Below are 19,957 nucleotides of genomic sequence, written 5' to 3' on the forward strand. Positions count from 1 at the left end.
GACAGACCGTGTCGCCTTTAGAATGAGAACCACTACAAGGATCGAACCTGTCAGGCGTCAGCTGACATGTAACCGCCAACACTTGTAAACATAAGACGCGTCACGCGTACAACAACTTTGACATTTCCCGAAACGTAAGCATATCCCAATTTGTTATTTGCTTGAAATTTAGTTACTTTAAACTGTCAGGTGTTGATTTTGTTGCAATATGCATCTGATTAGTGTGATATATTGGTGTTTATTTAGTTAATCATTTAAAATAGTATGCCGTAGAGATGCCAAGGCCAGGCAAGGATAGCTTTTCCTTGGTATACGGTTGAACGAGTTATTGTATTCGTGCATTTATATATTACAGATTGAGAGAATGAAATATATAATAGCCCAGAATTGATAAGAGAAAACCTACATATTTAAGATATAAGATAATAATGGAAACGTGTGTTATTGAAAAAGAAAGGAAAGGTGCACTTTGTCAGGTACCTTCCAAAATCAACGTTTCAAGGTTGTGTCTTTCTCTGGTACCCTTAACTCTCCGTGTGAAGTAGGCCTAGCCAATGTATCCATTGTAAATTTATGTTAATTACATTGGGTAAACGTGAAGATCGTGGGGTTACCAGGCCTGCCGCTCGCATAGAAAATGGGAATCCTTTAAAGATGTCCGTTGTCATCCATACTTAAGCTTATTTATGTTTAATGAATGCTGTTTATTTGTTAACTGATTTTCGCTCATAATTTAACATCATCATCTTGCTCCTTTGTTCTGGTAAGTGGTACGTGTTGCCCAATGCGCTGTAACCTCGTATGCAAGTATTTTGGTGAACAAAAATTTGGTGAGCCAACTACGTACATACTACCCGTACATTTTTTAGCTCATCTAAGGCTATCTTTAATTTTCCTTTTGTTCCGTAACTGAAATACAAACCACGCTATTTATATGGGGTAATTACTTCGGCGTAGCTGAATGACGAGCCATAAAAGTTTTAACGAGGGTTTCCTAGCCCGCCGCTAGTTAGGGGGGGGTTAGGGAGGGGTATCTAGCTTACCCCCCCCCCACACACACACACACACCGGTGAAAGGCTCACTTTACTTTTGGCTCGGGAAGAGAACAGACCTGTCTGTGCTCTCCCTCACTTTGACTGCCATAATTAATCTGTCTTTTTTTGCGTTTTCTTTTTCGCAGTGTGATTGAAGTTGGCCTCTGCCTATATGCGTACTTGCCCTGGACTTCGTGGCCGCCCTTGTGGGACCTTTATGTCGGCGGTCGACTCTGATCCCCACACCTTGTGTCCTCACTGTAGGGGCCAACGGTGTGATAGCGGTAATGTATGTATTGAATGTTGGGAGTGGTCTACCTCCCAGTGGGAGAGGTTTGCCCGGCGCCGTAAGAAGAAGGCCAAAAGGGATCTTTCTCCTTCAAAGGCTTCTCTGAAGAGAGAAAATTCCAGGACTACTTCTTCCGTTGCCCTTTCCTCCTCCGAAGCTCCCCCTCGAGCGACCTCTTCCGAGAGGCTGGCGAGTGGTAGCTTAGACCGCTGTGCTGTTGACCGATCCTGGGGTGCGGGAGAGGTAGTTGCCTCCCATAGCGAGGCAGCTGCCCCTTCTCCCCCGGAGGAGGATTTTATGTCTAATAATGATTTGTTGCAGCTTTGGACTTCCTTGGGGCTGCAGGGTTCGCCCTCCAAGGAAGCCCTGTTTGACATGATCAAACTGGGTGCAGCCATCAAACAATCGCCAACTACACCGGAGATAGATCCTCTGTCTGTGGTTGACGTTGTTGTGACGGAGACATCCCGTGGGTCTAGCCAAACCCCCATTCCTGTGGCTGAGGTAGCTGACGGCTTAGACTCTCCCTCCGAACATCCTTCGAGGGAGGATCTAAGTCCCACCGTCTCTCCTGCCAGCGATTCTCCCCCTCGGGGGAGTTCGCTTACTGAGACTCCTCTTCGGAGGCCCATCGATGGTCAGCTTGCTGATCCCACGGCCCCTCGTGGGCATATAAGGTGGAAGGCTCGTCCTCCCCTTCGCTGTAGAGGCCTTCCTTCCCCTTATAAGGGGCTTAAGAGGCGCCTCTTCGGCTCGTCGTCACCACAGTTCTCTGCGGAGGAGATGACTCGCCGTTCACCAGTCCTGCCAGCTACCAACATAGACCTCTCTGGGGATCGTTCGCGATCACCTTAGGAGGATGTTCGTCCTTCGGGACATAGTGACCTGTCTCCCAGACCATCCACTTCCAGAGCTCCTGATGCGCATGACGCGCCACCTGATACTGCCACTGCGCAGTCTCCGGGCCCTTTGGGGCTGAAGGGTTTTGAGAGCAAAGCCGCGCCTCTTGCCCTCAAGCACCAGGCTCCGCCTGAGCGCTCTCCTGTTGCTGACGCTGCTGTTCCTGACTTAGCGCCACGGCGCTCACCCTCACGCGTTCACGCCACCGTTCCTGCTGCGCGCCAGGGTCCCTCTGTGCGCCCACGCCCTTCAGCACCCCGGCGCCCTCCAGCAGTTTCTGATATAGCGTGCCAGCGCTCACCTGCGCATACGCGCCCACCAGCAGTTCCTGATACGGCACTCCAGCGCTCACCTGCGCATACGCGCCCACCGCTGTCCCAGCGGCCACCTGCGCTAACGCGCCCACCAGCAGTTCCTGATATGGCGCTCCTGCGCTCACCTGCGCATACGTGTCCACCGGTACCCCAGCGGACACCTGCGCTCACGCGCCCACCAGCGCCCCGGCGCCCACCAGTTCCTGTATCGTTGCGCGGTCCAAGAGGCACCTCCGCTGGCGCACGGGCGCCCACAGGTTCCTCCAGACTCGTCGCACCCGTCTGGGGAGACGCGCGGTTCCAGCTCCAGCGCCCATGCGCTCACCAACGCGCTACGACATCTCAGCGCGTCGCCCAGGAGGCTCCCAAGTTAGCGCACGGGCGCTCACGGCCGCCTCTGGGCTCTCCCTCTAGACCGCGCAAGCTTGCATATGATGCAACCGTGCACGACGCTCCGGTTACGCCCCATGTTCCTGCTACACGCCCCGTTCCCGTATTCAAGGCGACCAAGGTAACCCTTCAGCGTACACCGGAGCACCCTCATCCAACTGCGCGGCCGCCACAGCAACGCACTCCGGTGCGACCGCATCCTGATGCGCGGCCAACGCACCCACAGGCGAGCATGCTGGTCTTATCTGACCAGAGCCAACCTCCGCGCCAACGCGCCATCCCGGCCGCTCGCGACCCTGCTCCAGCGCTCACGCGCCCTCGCCCGGTTCTTCCGGACACGCGCTCAGGCGCCCCCGTTATCTCGCGCCCTTCGGGGCCGCATCAGGTCGCTGCGCGCCCGCATGTTCGGCCGCCTCCCGCGCCGGCTCCTGCTCGCCACACGCCCTCGCCATCGCCTACGCGCTCTCGCATCCACGCTCCCGCTCCAGCCGCTGCGCCCTCACGCGCCCTCGCACCCGCTCTATCACCAACGCGCCATCACTCCATCGCTCCTGTATCCCCGCCTGTACGCCATTGCGCCTGCCCCCGTCCGCGCGGATGCGCGCACGAGATTCCAGTATAGCGCCAGCCATTCACGCGCGACCCTGACCAGGGCCCGGCACACAAGCCCCAGCGCGAGCGCCGCCAGGCGGACAGTTCTTCGTCTCGTTCCCCTCCCCGCAAGCGCAGACCAGCGCGCTCGCCAGAGGAGGGGTGCTTCCCGGACAGGTCTAGGGACTCTTCTCTTTCAGTCCTACAGGCGAACCCTCGTTTGTCGACTCCTTCTAGGGATCCCTCGATCCCCTTCCCTCCAGAGGGGGTGTCTGACAGCACAACTGTCAGCCAGCAGCCCTGGTTCGGCACCCTAGTCAGAGCCCTGGTGCAGGCTTTTAAGCCCGCTCTCTCAGACTCGGGCCACAAACCAGCGGCAGCTTCCTCCCCCCTGAAGAGGAAGAGAGGAGTCTCTCCCGTGGAACCTCCTCCGAGGCCTATTCTGTCTCCTTGCAGATCCTTGCGCAAGGCTCCTTCTCCCCCCCAGACCTTTTCTCCCTCCCCTGCGTAGGAAGATTACCCCTCCTCGGGAGAGTCGGATGAGCCGGACCACTCCCCCATCGCACCAATGGAGGAGGCTCTGCCTCTCCCTGAGAGGTCGTCTCGTCCAGAGGTGGAGAAGAGCCTACCCCCTTCGCTGCTTGAGTCCTGTATCCCGCCCAGGAGGAAGCCTAAGGACTCTTAAGACGATTCCCAAATCGTCAGCGAGGATCAGGCAGGAACCGTCTAGAGCTGTCGAGGATATCCACGTTTCCCCCCAGGAAGAGCCACTGGGGACGGGAGACTTCGCTGCCAGTCCTTCAGGGGGAGAGCACCAGGAGTCAGAACACACGTTCTGGCAAGTCTTGACCCTCATGAGGAACCTCAATGGGATCCTGGACCCTGAGGTCCCATCTCGCGAAGGGAAGGACACGGTCCTGGACCGCGTTTATGGCATCCAGAAACCCTCTAGGGCCAGTGCAGCTTTGCCCTGGTCTCAGGGGATGAAGAGTGCCAGGGACAAGGTCGAGGGCCAGTTCTCTGAGCTTGCCTCCTCCAGCAGATCGAGTGCCGGTAACAAGCTCCTCCCTCCTCCTCGAGTCCATCAGAGGAGGTACTTCGAGATCCTCGAGGAGTCTTGTCTGAGTCTTCCCTTACACCACTCTGTGGAAGAACTAACAGGGGGAGTCCCTCTTGAGTGACTCTCCAACCAGCACGTGTCCTTCTCAGCCACTGAGATCCTAAGCCAGGAGAAGGTCACCAAGTGTGCCATGCAGGCAACTTCGTGGCTCGACATCTGGCTGGGGTCTCTGGGCATCCTGGTGCGGTCCGAGGACCTCTCCAAAGAAAGCACCCGGAAAGCGCTGGAGACTTTCCTACTCTCGGGCACATGGACCATTGAGTTTCTGGCCCACCAAGTCTTGAGCTTGTGGGCCAATACGATCCTCAAGCGTCGGGACGCTGTGGCCGAGAGGTTCCATCATAAGCTCCCCAGTGCAGAGGCTAGCAGGCTCAGACACTCTTCCGTTCTCAGTAAGAGCCTGTTTGAGCCTAAGGACGTGGAGCTCACTGCTGAGAGGTGGAGGAAATCCAACCAGGATTCCCTCATCCACAGGGCCCTGACATCGAGGCCCTACAAACCTCCAGCGGTCCAGCAGCCCCGTCCGGCTAAGGACACAAAGAAGACGACCACAGCGAAGCCCAAGGTGTCTAAGCCCTTTCCTACCAAGAGCAGAAGGGGCAAGAAGTCCTCCAGGGGAGGCAGAAACCCTAGAGGTACCAGCCAAGGCCGGAAACCCTAGGGTTGGCAATCCCCCTGCATGTCCACCAGTGGGGGGATGCCTACAGAGTTGCGCGACAAGGTGGCAGCAACTCGGGGTGGATGCCTGGACGATCTCCGTGATCACTCTAGGTTATCGCGTCCCATTCACAGCCTCTCTACCTCCCCTGACAGCGAATCCAGTGTCGTTGAGCTCTTTTGCCATGGGATCGGCAAAAGGGCAGGCCCTTCGGGCAGAAGTCCAGACCATGATGAAGAAGGACGCTCTCCAGGAGGTTGTAGACGGGTCCCCTGGCTTCTACAGTCGACTCTTTCTTGTGAGAAAGGCATCTGGAGGCTGGAGACCAGTCATCGACCTCTCGACCCTGAACGGGTTTGTCAAGCAGACTCCGTTCAGCATGGAGACGGCAGACACTGTCAGACTTGCGGTGAGACCACTAGACTTCATGTGTACACTGGACCTGAAGGACGCGTACTTCCAGATCCCAGTCCATCCGTCTTCAAGGAAGTACCTAAGATTTTGCCAAGATTTACCAGTTCAAGGTGCTGTGTTTCGGTCTCTCCACAGCCCCTCAGGTGTTCACCAGAGTATTCACCATCATCTCTTCGTGGGCCCACAGGATCGGCATCCGTCTCCTTCGTTATCTGGACGACTGGCTGATCCTAGCAAACTTGGAGGCAACCCTTCTTCGCCACCGAGACAAACTCCTCGAAGTTTGCCAGGATCTAGGCATTGTGGTAAATCTCGAGAAGTCCTCCCTGCAGCCCTCTCAGAAACTGGTATATCTAGCCATGGTCATAGACACCAATCTCCACAAAGCCTTCCCATCAGACGAAAGGATAGCAAGGCTGAGGAAGGTTGCGAGACCTTTCCTCAATCGAAAAGAACTCCCAGCCCAATCGTGGCTTCGTCTCCTCGGCCACCTCTCCTCCCTGACCCGTCTCCTTCCCAACAGTCGCCTCAGGATGAGATCCCTCCAGTGGCGACTCAAGTCCCGGTGAAGTCAAGGACACGACTCCCCGGACACCTTGATCCCTAAGGGACCTGCGGAACTGGCGGACCTCAGTTGGTGGGTGGCAGACGAGAACCTACGAAAGGAAGTGGATCTTCTCGTCCCTTCCCCAGATTTGATGCTGTTCTCGGACGCATCAAACAAAGGGTGGGGGGCCCACGTTCTGAACCACAGGACCTCAGGCCTGTGGTCATAATCAGAAAGGTACCTTCACATAAACCTGCTAGAAATGAAGGCCGTGTTCCTGGCACTTCAAAAGTTCCACCAAGTCCTGGCGGGCCACTCTGTGGTGGTGATGAGCGACAACACCACGGTGGTGGCTTATATCAACAAGCAGGGAGGTACCTTTTCGGAACAGCTATCCCATCTTGCAGTAGAGATCCTGAGATGGTCCGAAGTCCACTCGATTTCACTAGCGGCTCGCTTCATTCCGGGCAAAAGGAATGTGCTCGCCGACAGTCTGAGCAGAGCGACGCAGATAGTGAGTACCGAGTGGTCTTTGGATCCTCAGATAGCCAACAAAGTCCTGACTTTGTGGGTTTCCCGACGGTGGATCTGTTCGCTACAGCGCTGAACACCAAGCTCCCGCTGTACTGCTCCCCAGTCCCGGACCCCAAGGCTGTCTGGCAGGATGCCTCCCAACAACGGTGGAACAACGTCGATGTGTACGCCTTCTCCCCGTTCTGTCTGATGTGGAGGGTACTCAACAAGACCTGAACATCGGTCAATCTCTCAATGACCTTGATAGCTCCGCTATGGCATCATGCAGAGTGGTTCCCGGACCTTCTGCAACTCCTCACAGAGATTCCGAGGGAGCTCACTCCACGTCGCGAGCTACTCAAACAACCACACTCCAACATACCACAAAGCCGTAGCTTCGCTTCGACTTCACGCCTGGAGACTATCCAGCATCTCCTCACAGAGAGAGCGCAACAAGTTGCGAACAGGATGTCTGGCCACCTGCGCAAGTCATCCGCAGGAGTCTACCAGGCGAAGTGGCGAGTTTTCTGTGGTTGGTGCCATGGAAGGGGTATCTCTCCCCTCAATGCCACTTTACCAGCAATAGCGGAGTTCCTCGTTTATCTGCGGGAGGAAATGCGCCTTTCAGTCTCGGCAGTGAAAGGCTATCGCTCAGTCTTAAGTGTTGCCTTCAGGCTTAAAGGAATGGACATTTCCTCCTCGCTGGAACTTTCTCTCCTCATACGGAGTTACGAACTTAACTGCCCTCAGTCGGAAGTGAGACCTCCTCTATGGAACGGGGTTCGAGTTCTCTGGTCTCTTAAGAGACCTCTCAACGAACCATTACGCCAGGCTTCTGATCGCCACCTTACCTGGAAGACGGTGTTCCTGCTAGCTTTGGCCTCGGCCAAGCGAGTCACTGAGCTTCATGGTCTCTCGTACGACGTCGCCCATTCAAGGGGATGGGGGAGGTAACGTTCAGCTTCGTCCCTGAGTTTGTTGTCAAGACTCAGAACCCAGGGGTGCCGGACCCAAGGTTCGACTCCTTCCGGGTTTCGAGTCTCCGTTCTGTAACAGATGACCCAGACCATCTCCTACTGTGCCCAGTCAGGAGTCTGAGGTTGTATCTTAAAAGAACAGCTGCAGTTCGCCCCCAGGTGCGAGCTTTGTTCGTGAGCACCGGGGAGACGAAGAGGAGGGTCACCAGAAATACCATCTCGGCCTGGATTCGCAAGGTAATACATCTGGCCTTGAATCCTGACCCTCCTCCGTCACGTCGCCCTAGAGCGCATGACGTCAGGGGCGTGGCTACGTCCCTGGCCTTCAAGAAGAACTTTTCAGTGACACAGGTCCTGCAAGCTGGGGTGTGGGAGCGTCAGACCACCTTCACGACCCACTACCTGCAAGACGTGACACACAGGAGGCTCGATACGTTCTCTATCGGCCCTGTGGTGGCTGCACAACAGCTGGTCTAACCTCAGGCTCCTTATTGGACAAGTAGCAGAAGGTTGAGGGCATTGTTACCCGGTTTTAGTCTGCGTGAATGAAAAGATCTGTCTGGCCCTTATTCTTTTCTTCATCCTCTCCTCCCTTGGAGAAAACAGCATCCTGGGTCCTTTGCACAGCTGACCTCGAACCTCTGCAGGTAAACCATGCTTCCTTGTGTTCCTAGTATTAAGATGTAATAATGTCCTGTCCCCATACCCTGACGAGGTGGTATTGGGAGAGTCCTAGCCTAGATTTCCATCTGAAAAACTCCAGGTCAACTTCCTAGGACGAGTCACTTCTCACCTTCACACACAGCTTACGTAGGCCGCAGCAGTTTCACAACTGCCAGCGAGGAGCAAGGACCCCTCACCCCTTGAGTTCGTACAAACTCGGGTTCGGGGTCCCTGGGCAAGCCAAAGCCAGTATGGCAGGGTACTTACCACCCTTCCTATGGGTTAAGTCACCCCTTGTAAATAGCGGGGTTTGTATTTCAGTTATGGAACAAATGAAAAATTCGTAGATAATTTTTATTTTTCCTAACTATACAAACCTTAGCTATTTACACATATGTGCCCGCCAGCCCTGTCCCCCAAGATAAGTCCTACCTCTAAGTAAAGTGAGCCTTTCACCGGTGTGTGTGTAAGGGGGGGAGTTAGCTAGCTACCCCTCCCTACCCTCCCCCCCCCCCCCCCCCCCCCGCTAACTAGCGGCGGGGTAGGAAACCCTCGTTAAAACTTTTATGGCTCGTCATTCAGCTACACCGAAGTAATTACCCCATGTAAATAGCTAAGGTTTGTATAGTTAGGAAAAATACAAATTATCTACGAATTTGTCATGTTTATTTGATGGTTTAGACTACTTTTGTTTATTTTTCGCCGTTTGGTACATATGGTAATAGTCTACCGTTCTATATACAGTACCAGATTGAGTCGAGTTATCCTACCTGGCTTATTAATATAACCTAAACTACAGAAAATTAGTTTTGGGAATCTTAAAAATTAATTTGATCAATAGCATTGTGAATTATGTTGTCAAGTTGTCTTGATTAGTTGATTAAGGATGTCAAAAAAGGGATTTTGACGAAGGAAAATCTGTTTCTGGGCGAGGAACCTGAGTTGCTCTGTGGAATGCTCCTCTAGCACCATTTCTAAGGCATAGTTATTGCTGAATATACCAGAGAAAAAGAGATGCATGGAATGCCAGGAATAAATCTAGCTCGCTCACTCTTTGAGTGTCGGTATAGAAAACGGGCTTGATTGAACCACTACCATAGGTCCCTCACCAATTAGTCCTCTCCTTTATCAACATCCCCTGGAACAACGAGGTGCCGTCCTACACCTGTCTGCTGCCTCCTACTACGACTATCCCTCTCCACCCCTACATCTCCCCACCCCCTATCCTCATTCCTCCCAGCACCCGAAGCTTGGACCAACCAGGGTGAGGGAAAAAGGAAAAGGGTGGGTTCACTGGGCGACATAGGGTTCCTCGCCCAGAAATAGATTTTTCCTTCATCAAAATCCCTTTTCAGTGCTCGACCTGTGTCGCTCCGTGAAATCAAAATAGAGAAATGGTTCAAGCTTGGGAAGAGTTAAACATAAGGAACTGAAACCAAAAACATATAATGCAAAAAGAGAGTTTAATAACACAAAAATATTTACAAACATGAAACACAAGGTATACAAAACAGACAGATATACTGGGTAAACTCTCAAAATAAAAATGCCATTACAACAAATAGAATTACAAATGCAAATCATACAATGTAAACCGAGGTTAGGACGTAAATCAAAATCACAACAAAGGACGGTAGGGGGAGTAGGCAAGGCAGGATAAATCCGCTCCTTATAAGGAGACAAGATCAAAAGAAAAAAGGGGGAAAGAAAATAGGACCTAGTTACAATGGTTCATCTCTATCTAGAGGAATTATACTCCCAGCCGCCACTGTCGCAAATTTAAGGGCCTCCAAGGATTTTAAATAGTGATGTTTAAAGATTGTAGGAGATTTCCATCCAGTGTACCATTTCAAATCTTCAAAATTCATGTGATGGAAATAATTAACTGAGGTTGCCACAGCCCGGACATCATGGGCATGAGGAACCGAGGGAGGATTGGCTTGTTTAATAAAATAAAGTATTTGCTGCCTAATCCCCTTCAGGGAAAGAGTTCCGCCACGTTCCCGAATAAACAAAGGACCTGAAGATATAGTAGAAGTTCTACGCAAATAATCCTTGTGAGTGTAAACAGGACACAGGGAAGGATCCTGAGTAAGTGGAACAATTTTCCACGGGGTCCATCTAGACTGGGGATCCTCATTTTTAGCTAAGAACCATCTATCCGGCGAGAGTAAGACCTCCCCAGACGGAAGAAAATCAATGTGGCCTGGATCTCTTGATAAGGCTGATAGCTCATATATTCTAGCCCCGGAAGCCAAACTCAACAAAAATAACGTTTTCCTAAGGAGCGTTATGTACGAGCAAGAATCATTATCAGTGTCAGAAGCCAACTTAAGGACATCATTGAGAAACCAAGAAACCGCAGTAGGTCGAGTTGCTGGTTTCAATCTAGCACAAGCTCTGGGAATGGATGCAAAGTATGAATCCGAAAGATCAATATTGAACCCGGATTGAAAAATTATCTTCAAGGCGGTTTTAATCGTGGTAATGCTCCTTGCAGCTAAACCCCCTTCAAACAAAGTTAGAAAAAAGGTAACTGCTAGATTGGGAGTCATCGTTCTAACATCCGAATCCCTGAGAAACTTTGCCAACTTCTTAACAGCAGAATCATACTGCCGAAGGGTAGAATCTCTCTTATCCGACTCCAGGAACAAAGTGTCAAGATGATCGATAGCAGCATCCTTCTGAGCAGCAAATTTTATGAAGTCCATAAAGTTCGGGCTCTCAGAATTCCTGAGGAAGCTGACACACTGCGAGTTTGTACTGTTTGAGTCAGCAACGGGTTGGTAAGTCGCTGAGGCTGAAGACCCAGCTCCACTAGGAGAGGAAACCAATTGCTCTTCGGCCAGTTGGGAGCCACGAGGGCCACTTGATCGTGGAAAGACCGAAGCCTGTCCAAAACTCGCATTAACATGTTGACCGGTGGAAACGGGTAGATCCTCTGCCAGGTGTTCCAGTCGAGAGACATGGCATCCGCGGCATAAGCCTGGGCATCCGTGGCATAAGCCTGAGGGTCCAGGTTGGGGGCTACGTAACATCGGAGTTTGTGGTTGGCTTTCGTGGCGAAGAAGTCCACCTGGAGACCTGGAACCTGGTGGCAAATCCAACGGAACGACTGGCGGTCCAGAGACCATTTCGATTCTAAGGGAGTCACCCGAGATAGGGCATCGGCTACGACATTTCTGACGCCCTCTAGGTGAACCGCTGACAGATGCCAATGGTTCTTTGCCGCCAAGGAAAAGATGGCAATCATTACATGATTGATGTGTCTGGACTTGGAGCCTCACCTGTTGATGCAATGAACAACCACTGCGCTGTCCAGAACCAACCTGATATGCTGATTCCACGACGAGGAGAGCTTCTTCAGGGTCAGGAAGACGGCCATGGCTTCCAGAATATTGATGTGCATTTGACGAAAGGTCACTGACCACAAGCCCTGTACTTCCTTGAACGGGGAGTAACCCCCCCACCTGGTGAAGGAGGCATCCGTATGGACTACCAACGCTGGCGGAGGGTACTGAAGGGGCACCGACTTTGCCAAATTCCTGACTTTCGTCCATGGGAGGAGCCTTTTCTTGAGAATAGCTGGAATTTTTGAAACCTTGTCCCGGAGACTGACGTTCGCTCTGGACCGCCACACCCAGTTGATATCTTTCAACCTGGCTTTCAACATAAAGTCCGTGATGGAAGCAAACTGGAGAGAACCCAGAACCCTCTCCTGGTTCCTCCGAGACGTAAATTTGGCTCCTAGAAACTGTCTTGTGGCTCTTGCGATCTCCTTCCGTTTCTTCGGGGGAATCAACAACTTGTGAATGTCCAGATTCCATTGGAGTCCTAACCATTGGAAGCATGACGCCAGAACCAGGCGAGACTTCTTGAAATTTACTCGGAACCCTAAATGTTCCAGAAACTTGATGACTGTCTGTCGCCTCTCGACATTCCTCGTTGCTGTTGGCCCAAATAAGCCAATCGTTCAGATAGGCCACAACTGTACGGCCTGGGCCCTCAACTCTTGGACTACCGAGTCCGCTAGCTTCGTGAATACCCTTGGAGCTATGTTAAGACCGAAAGGCATCACCTTGAAAGCGAATGCTTGATTGCCTAGCTTGAAACCCAGAAATGGACGAAAATGACGCGCTACCGGAACATGATAGTAAGCGTCGGTAAGATCGATAGAGGTGGTGACGGCCCCACGGGGAAGTAAGGTCCGTACCTACGAGACGGACAGCATATAGAACTTGTCGCATTGAATGAAGGTATTCAAGTGAGACAGGTCTAAGATGACCCTTCGTTTATCTTAGTCTTTCTTTGGCACGCTGAACAAGCGACCTTGAAACTTTAAGTGCCTGATTCGTTGAATCGCATTTTTGAGAAGAAGATCTAGAGGCGAAATCGGTGAGTTCCGGCGCTGGACACTGATAAAAGCCGACCGATGGAGGGGGTCCCTGAATCCAACTCCACCCCAGGCCGTTGGAAACTATGCTTCGTGGCCAACTGCTGAAGGTCAAATTCTTGCGAAACAAGTATAGCCTCTCCCCTACTTGTGGAGTCTCATTGGGTTGCCGATGGCCTGCCACCTCGGCCTCCACGGGATCCCCGGCCCCTTCCAGAGACTCGACCACCTCCCCTGTAGCGAAAAGGTCCTCTAGATCTACTTCCTCTCGCCTGCCTATTATATCCCTGAATCAGGGCTTGGGACTCAAAGGCAGGGTTAAAAGCCGGAGAAGTGGAGAAGGAAGTCGAAGGCTAAGATGGTTGGCTCACCAGCAAGAACTGCTGCTGGGGCTGAGATTTAGCGGGGGATGCATGTGTCACCTGAGAGACAGGCACAGCCTGAACCACAGGTTGAGGTTGGGAAGCCTGAAAAGGGAGAAAACATCTAGCCTTTTTCCTATCCCTCAATTGCGAGTTAGCCGAGTCAAACTTCCTCTTAAATACAAGACCCCACCTCACCCGAAGGGTCTGATTGACCTGCGCTGCCTCACTGAGAACCGTGTTGACCATGTCTTCAGGGAAAAGATCTGCTCCCCAGACCGACGCCTTGATCAACTTGTTCGGTTCATGGCGGATAGAAGCGTCCGCAAAGACATGTTTACGGCACGCAAGGCAAGCGACACCGAAGTCATAAAGACCACACTGTATGGTGTGAAGGAGAGACTTAGTGAGGATCTTAAACAGAGCCTCGTCCGCATATACTAGGAAGACATCTCCGCCATAGTAACTGAATTCAGAGACCTACTCAGACGGACTCGAGCCTCATACTCCGCCCGAATCAAGGAATCAGGCAACTGAGGAAGAAGTTCACTAAACTGAGTTGTAGCACAGTCCGGAGCCAACTTCCCCACAGTGAAGGTCGACGGAGCATCAACCTAGCAATCTTGATCCCCCATGAGAAGCAAGGAAGTTAAATCGGTCTCCCGAAGTTGAGGCATAGGCTTTTCTTCCATTACCGCCGCCACGGTAAGATCCGCCACTTTGATGGTGCACGGAGTAGGAGTGAGCTCCTCAACAACGAACATAGTATATGTGCCTTTATGAGGAGTCAACTTCGTATTGACACAGTCCCATTCAATGAGGGTCCGGAGCCAGGCGGACTGAGCCTGCTCCTTAGGAAAGATAACAGTCTCCCTCAGCACCTTATCCACCCTAACAAGCGCCTCATCCATCAAGCGCGCGTAACCTGGGAATGGGAACTGCAAACCCGGTGGATAAAACTCAGTCCTCCACCGGCCGGGTTCCACAACCTTCAATCATTAACATGCCCTCTGAGAATGGGGCATGCAGAGCCAACCTCCATGGGCTGCTTTTCACAAAAGCCGGGAGCTTCGAAGCATCCTGACCACAAACTGCTGTTGTTGTGGGAGGCCAGATCTCAAAAGAGACTCCATCATGGACTCGGGTTTTGCAGCCTCTGTCCGAAAGAGTTCATGGATTGGAGTTGGTCAGCAAGAGGACCAATATGGGACAAGGCGCATACCCAGTCTCTAACGCCTGGTGGCCAACTGAGGCGAAGTGAGAAGAGAGCGCTACCCACACCAACGTAGGGAGCATATGGGCCAGCCCCCCACCTCGAGGAACTTCCCATTTTTCTATCAGAGAGCACGTGACCAAAGCCAACCTCCTCCTAAGAAGAGGGAGGCGAAGGCGTAAGGGGAAGGACCCAAGAGGAGGGGGGGGGACCAGAACAAAATCAGGTGACCATTGTGATCGAAGGGAGGGGGAGGCCACCCACCGAAACACAAAGGAAAAACCCGAAACGGTGGCAAGCATGTAGCTCCTGCTAACGTATGAAATAACACAATATATAATGGCAGACGTAAATAATGACTAAAATAAAAGCTAACACGCAAAATGAGAACATTAGGGGGAAAAGAACACGGTGATATGAAATAAAAACTAAACCTTTCCAAATAGGGAAAAAGCCGAAACGGAAAGGGTACAAGGCAAATAAACACCAAAAAGGCTTCCGAAATCGGGAAAATAACGATCCAGAACAACCAAAATGAGAACGTGTTCTCCCCGAAAAGAACTCAAAACATAAAGGCTGGCAGGAAAGGCTACCCACCGAAACCACTTACGGATCGGCCAAGTAGGCTAACAAGCTCAGCGCTAAAAAACCTGAAGGGTGTAACTCGCTATAAATAATAATGATAAAATATGATCATGCCAAAATATTAAAATAGATGTTCAAAACATAAACAAGGGCTTACAAATAGTATGAGGAACTAAATGAAAGCCCGATAAACAGAGATCACGAGGAAGCGACACCAAAATGGCCACGGCAAACCGCCGAAAGGGAACAACAAGCGGCGATAACAAAAAAACCAAACACGGTCAAGAATGAATGAGTGTTGCTACCTAGAAATCCCAAACAGACAAATATAATACTCAACTTGGGAGCAGGGATCTCTAAAGCGTCGGACATCTTCAAAAACACAAAACACCACAGAGCAAAATAAAACACGTCTGACCAACGCAGGTGCTGTTGAGGAATGAGGATAGGGGGTGGGGAGATGTGGGGATGGAGAAGGATAGTCGTAGTAGGAGGCAGCAGATGGGTGTAGAACGGCACCTCGTTGTTCCAGGGGATGTTGATGAAGGAGAGGACTAATTGGTGAGGGACCTATGTTCGTGGTTCAATCACGCCCCAGTTTTCTATACTGACACTCAAAGAGTGAGCGAGCTAGGTTTATTCCGGGCATTCCATGCATCTCTTTTTCTCTGGTATATTCAGCAATAACTATGCCTTAGAAATGGTGCTAGAGGAGCATTTCACGGAGCGACACAGGTCGAGCCCAGAAATTTAAATTTGATTTTGTCAGATTTACATTAGACCATGATATATCCTCTAGACTAGAGTTAGCACAGTCAGTCACACATTTTAAGTAAATGCTTGGTAATATAAGTGGTTTTACCAGACCATTGAATCCCATTTCTTGGCACATAGAAGGTTGCCCAAAATTATTTGGTCCTGAATTAGAGAATGAAAATTGAATTAATATAATATTTGAAGAAATTTGCCAGCTTGCTTTGAATAGATCAGAGGGAAAAGGTAAATGTTAAAGAGTGGTGACAAAGGACATTGTTAATAACTTTTAGAACTGGCTATTGCTGGCAGCAGAATGCAAGCTGTTGGTTTTACAGATTTCATATATGGGTGATTAATGAGAAAAAACTTAGGTATTTTCTGATGATGTGATCATAAGCCTATATGATGAGTACTTTATATTTGCTTCTTCTCTGTATATTTTACGGTTTGTTATGTCTAGAATTTATAATGGAATAAACACTATTCCCGCTGGAAACTGTCATTGAAGCTTGGTAAACAGGTAGGCGAGTGGTGAGGCGCTCTCACTCACCTGTCAACTCTCTCAATTTTCTTTAGATATTTTCTTGTGCACATGTCTCGCCTGTGTACCCCATTGATTATCTGTTAATCTATAAGTATATTTGTTAATGACTAATTATCATCGTAACTACTGTACTTTCTAATGTAGATGTAATTGAATAGTGTCAATGTTTTGGATTTAATAAAGATAGAGATGTGGCCGTCTAATGTCGCTCAATAACGTGAACCATCATCAATACTGTTCTCTTAGCAGTGAAAGGTATGCATTATGGTGTTGTCCTGTGTAGAGTCTTTTGGTCAGTCTTATTTGTAATGAAAGAGATAAGCAAAGAAGGATCACTAAATAGTTGCCCAAGTCCTCCTGGAGTTTATACGCTTTCTCGGGTGGTTGCGTCTCTTTTTAGGTCATTTTTGCCTAAATTCCCTTTGTTCCCGTACTAACAAACCTGCCGTTATTTACAGTATTTGGATTATCTTTCGGCAAAGCTGAAAGGTAGCCATTAGACTTAAAGTGCGAGATAGCAACCCTGCCTAACCACTTGGGCAGGTAGGCTGGAGGTGGCTAAGGGGTACTGAGTCACCTTTATATACAGTATACTTTCATAGCTGTGAGGTACATCACTTTTTCTTTTGGCTTGGTAAAGATCGGACGTGTCCTCTCTTTCCCTGGACTCTCATTGGACTTTTTTATATTCTTTTTCTTTTCAGGTGTGCGTGTTTTCTCTTCAATCGCCTTCGTGCTAACCTGTCCAGGGTGAGCTTCACGTCATCGTTGGAGACCAACCCGCACTCTCTGTGTTCTTCATGCAGAGGGCATCGCTGCGAGCAGGGTTCACCCTGCGCAGAGTGTAGGGGGGACCTACCTCTGTGGGGGAAATTTGGACGGCGGAGGAAGAAGGCGACCAAGCGCGATCTTCTCCCTCAGGGGCATGGAAAGCGCAGTCTTCTTCGTCTCGCACCCCCAAATCTCTCTCAAAAGTTTCTTCTCACTCGCGCTCTTCCGAGGGATGATCGAGTAGGTGCGCAGACCAACTAACTCTTTGGCAACCCCGGGGTACTGGGGTGGCTGTTGCTTCCCCTAGAGGAGCAACTTCACTTCCAGCTTCCAGGGAGCCATTCTCCACTTCAGATGTTCTGTAGGTGTGGCCAACATTAGGGATTTCGGGACCCCCTTCGAAGGAAGAACTTCTGTATCTCCTTCAGTTTGGTGCTAGGAAGGACCCTTCTCCAGAGCCCTCAACATCTCACGCTCTGGAACTGTGGGAAGTACATCTGTCGCCTTCTCCTGGACCTTCCACGCACGGACAAGGTGATAAAACGCGTTAGCCTCTCCAACGGCCTCCTGCTGATGATGACCCCACTCACCATACTGGGAGCTCATCGCCCTGTAACCTCCAACCCTTTGTTTCTTCCTACAGGAACCCGCCGGTTGCAGGTGTTGATCTTCCAGGGATCAGCACTCCTACCACTAGCAGCACAAAAGGACGAGCATCACCATCTTCTGGACACACTTCCCCTAATCGCCATTCGCGACGGTCGGAAGATTAGATGGATCGTAGTTCATCACGATCCAAATGCTCTTCTTCTGGAAGGCGTTCATACTCTAGAGCTTCTCGCTGATGAGACCTCCTGTTTCAACGCTCTCCTCGGAGGTGTTACTCTTCACGAGGAGAAGTCTCGCGTTTGCGCTCTGCACGATCATGAGCACAGTCTAGATTTAGATCCAGAAGCCGTGTTTTAGATCTTCACGCTCACGTATTAGATCTTCCCTTCGATCTAGATCACGAGGACGACGCTCCCGTTCACTAGGGTGCCTTTCACTCTCGCGAGGGCACCGTTCATAAGAACGACGTTCACGTTCGCGAGGCTGATGCTCACGTTTGCAAGCTAGGCAGTCACGACGCTCACACCGTTCTCGAACAAGTGCTAGACACTCCGGTTCACGATCGCGAACCGCACATTTACAATCAAGGTCTAGAGGTAGAGGTAGGCGTTCGCGTAGCCCATCAGCGTGTAGCCCCTCAACCCGACCTTCACCTAAACAACCTCGGACCGAACCTTATCATGAGTCTGACCATCTCTCAGAGAGGCGTCCGGCTAAACCCCTAGTGCCTTTCCCCTCCTGGGGAGTATTAGCAAAGCGTTCGCCTGTGTGACGGTTGGAAACGCGTCACAGCGAACGCACAGGGTTGTCCCTACTCAGAGATCCTCTCTGCCGACTTCGTCGGACGTAGGCGTTTCTTTGCGGCAGCAGGAAGGCGTTAGACCTTCCTCTTTTAGTGTGGCTCCTAGTGCTCCTTTTGCTAGCATTTCTGCTCGTGAATCGCACTCGTTGACTCGTGAATCCAGCGATTTTGCGAGCAATTCACGAGCAGATGTGTCGGAACCGCAAGCAAGTGCGGTACCAACACCTTCGTCTCTGCCTCCAACTTCTACCATCTCCAGCGGCAGGCCGATACCCTTTCCAGAGGAATTCAAGGAGACTCTCCCCTGCGACGACTAAGGCTCCTTCTAGAGATCCCCCTAGGGGATGTTCTCTTAGATCTCCAAGGGAAGCCCATGACTTACTTGGAGGTTCTGAGCTTCCTGCATGGGTGAGCACTTTTCTCTCCACCCTGCAGAAGTCTCTGGGTGTGGCTCCTCCACCGCCACAACCTCCAACTACCAAGTCAGAGCGACCCCTAGGATTCCTTTGGAATCCTCTTCGAGTTCGTCGGTTGGGAGTCTAGATCCTAGGAGATCAGTGTCGGACAAGGCTCACAGATCACCCCCATCCCGATCACGTGCCGAGGGACCTCGAATTTCTGAATCTTACATGGCCAACCTACCCTTTACCCCGGTGAAGGCAAGGGAAACCATGACCAAGAGGCAGAAGAGAAGGATTAGAGGCATAACTCCACCTCACGCGGACATCATCCGTCCTAGGACAAAGTAGGGACACGCTCGCTCAGGGAGATAACTATTCATCCCTTCAATCCTCAAGAAATTGAGGTAGTGCCTCCGGACCAGTGTCCAATTTCCTTACCTCCTCCAGAGGTGCGTAGGGAGTTGAAAGACACCAAGACGAAACCCAAGAACGCTGCAGCAAGGGAAACGCGTATGGCTGAGGCACAGAGAAGGTCCCCTGTGGTGGGTCCCTCAAGCGACATTGTTGACAACCCTGACCTACCCCAGGCTCTGGACATGAGCCTATAGGTGGACGACTCCTTGGATACCAATGATGAGAGTCCTCCAAAGGTGGCTAGTCCGAACTACCACTCTGAGCAAGAGAGACGTGAGTTGGAGCACACCTTTTTGTAGGTCCTTTCTTGTATGAGGGCCATTAATAGGCTGTTTACTCATAGTTCCACCACCTTGGAGGGTAAGGACATGGTTCTCGATGAAATATTCATGACCCAGAAGCCTTCCAGGTCCATTGTAGCTTTGTCCTGGTCTAAAGGCTTGACAGTCGCCAAAAGGAATGCTATCGCTGAGGTAGTCGGAACTTCTAGTTCCTTGAGGGCAAGTTCCTCCTCCCGGTCTCTTCCACTTCCTTTTGTCTTACAAAAGAAGTACTATGAGATCTAAGGGGAACCTCATTCCACCATGTCCCTTAACCCTTCAGTGTAGTCCCTAACGAAGGGTCTTCCAACTCAAACCCTCTCCTCTCTGTGGGCCTCCCTCTCGGCAATTGAGCTCCTTAACATAGAGAGAGGTG

At 51.1% G+C, this 19,957-nt stretch overlaps 1 protein-coding gene across 3 annotated transcripts in view; it reads left to right on the top strand.

Annotated features, from left to right (window-relative positions):
• The window catches only part of LOC137633285 (ras-related protein Rab-33B-like), a 116,604-nt gene that overhangs the window by 68,595 nt on the left and 28,052 nt on the right, over positions 1–19,957 (top strand). Inside the window, exon 1 of one of the 3 annotated variants that reach the window (XM_068365499.1) lies at positions 18–134. The exons of the other annotated variants lie outside the window; for them this stretch is intronic. The gene's annotated coding sequence lies outside the window, so the exon portion shown is untranslated. Of the gene's footprint in view, positions 1–17; positions 135–19,957 lie in introns of those variants that run through there. 3 annotated transcript variants of the gene reach the window in all.

This window comes from Palaemon carinicauda, chromosome 42, assembly GCF_036898095.1.
Source record: "Palaemon carinicauda isolate YSFRI2023 chromosome 42, ASM3689809v2, whole genome shotgun sequence".
Lineage (NCBI taxonomy): Eukaryota > Metazoa > Arthropoda > Malacostraca > Decapoda > Palaemonidae > Palaemon > Palaemon carinicauda.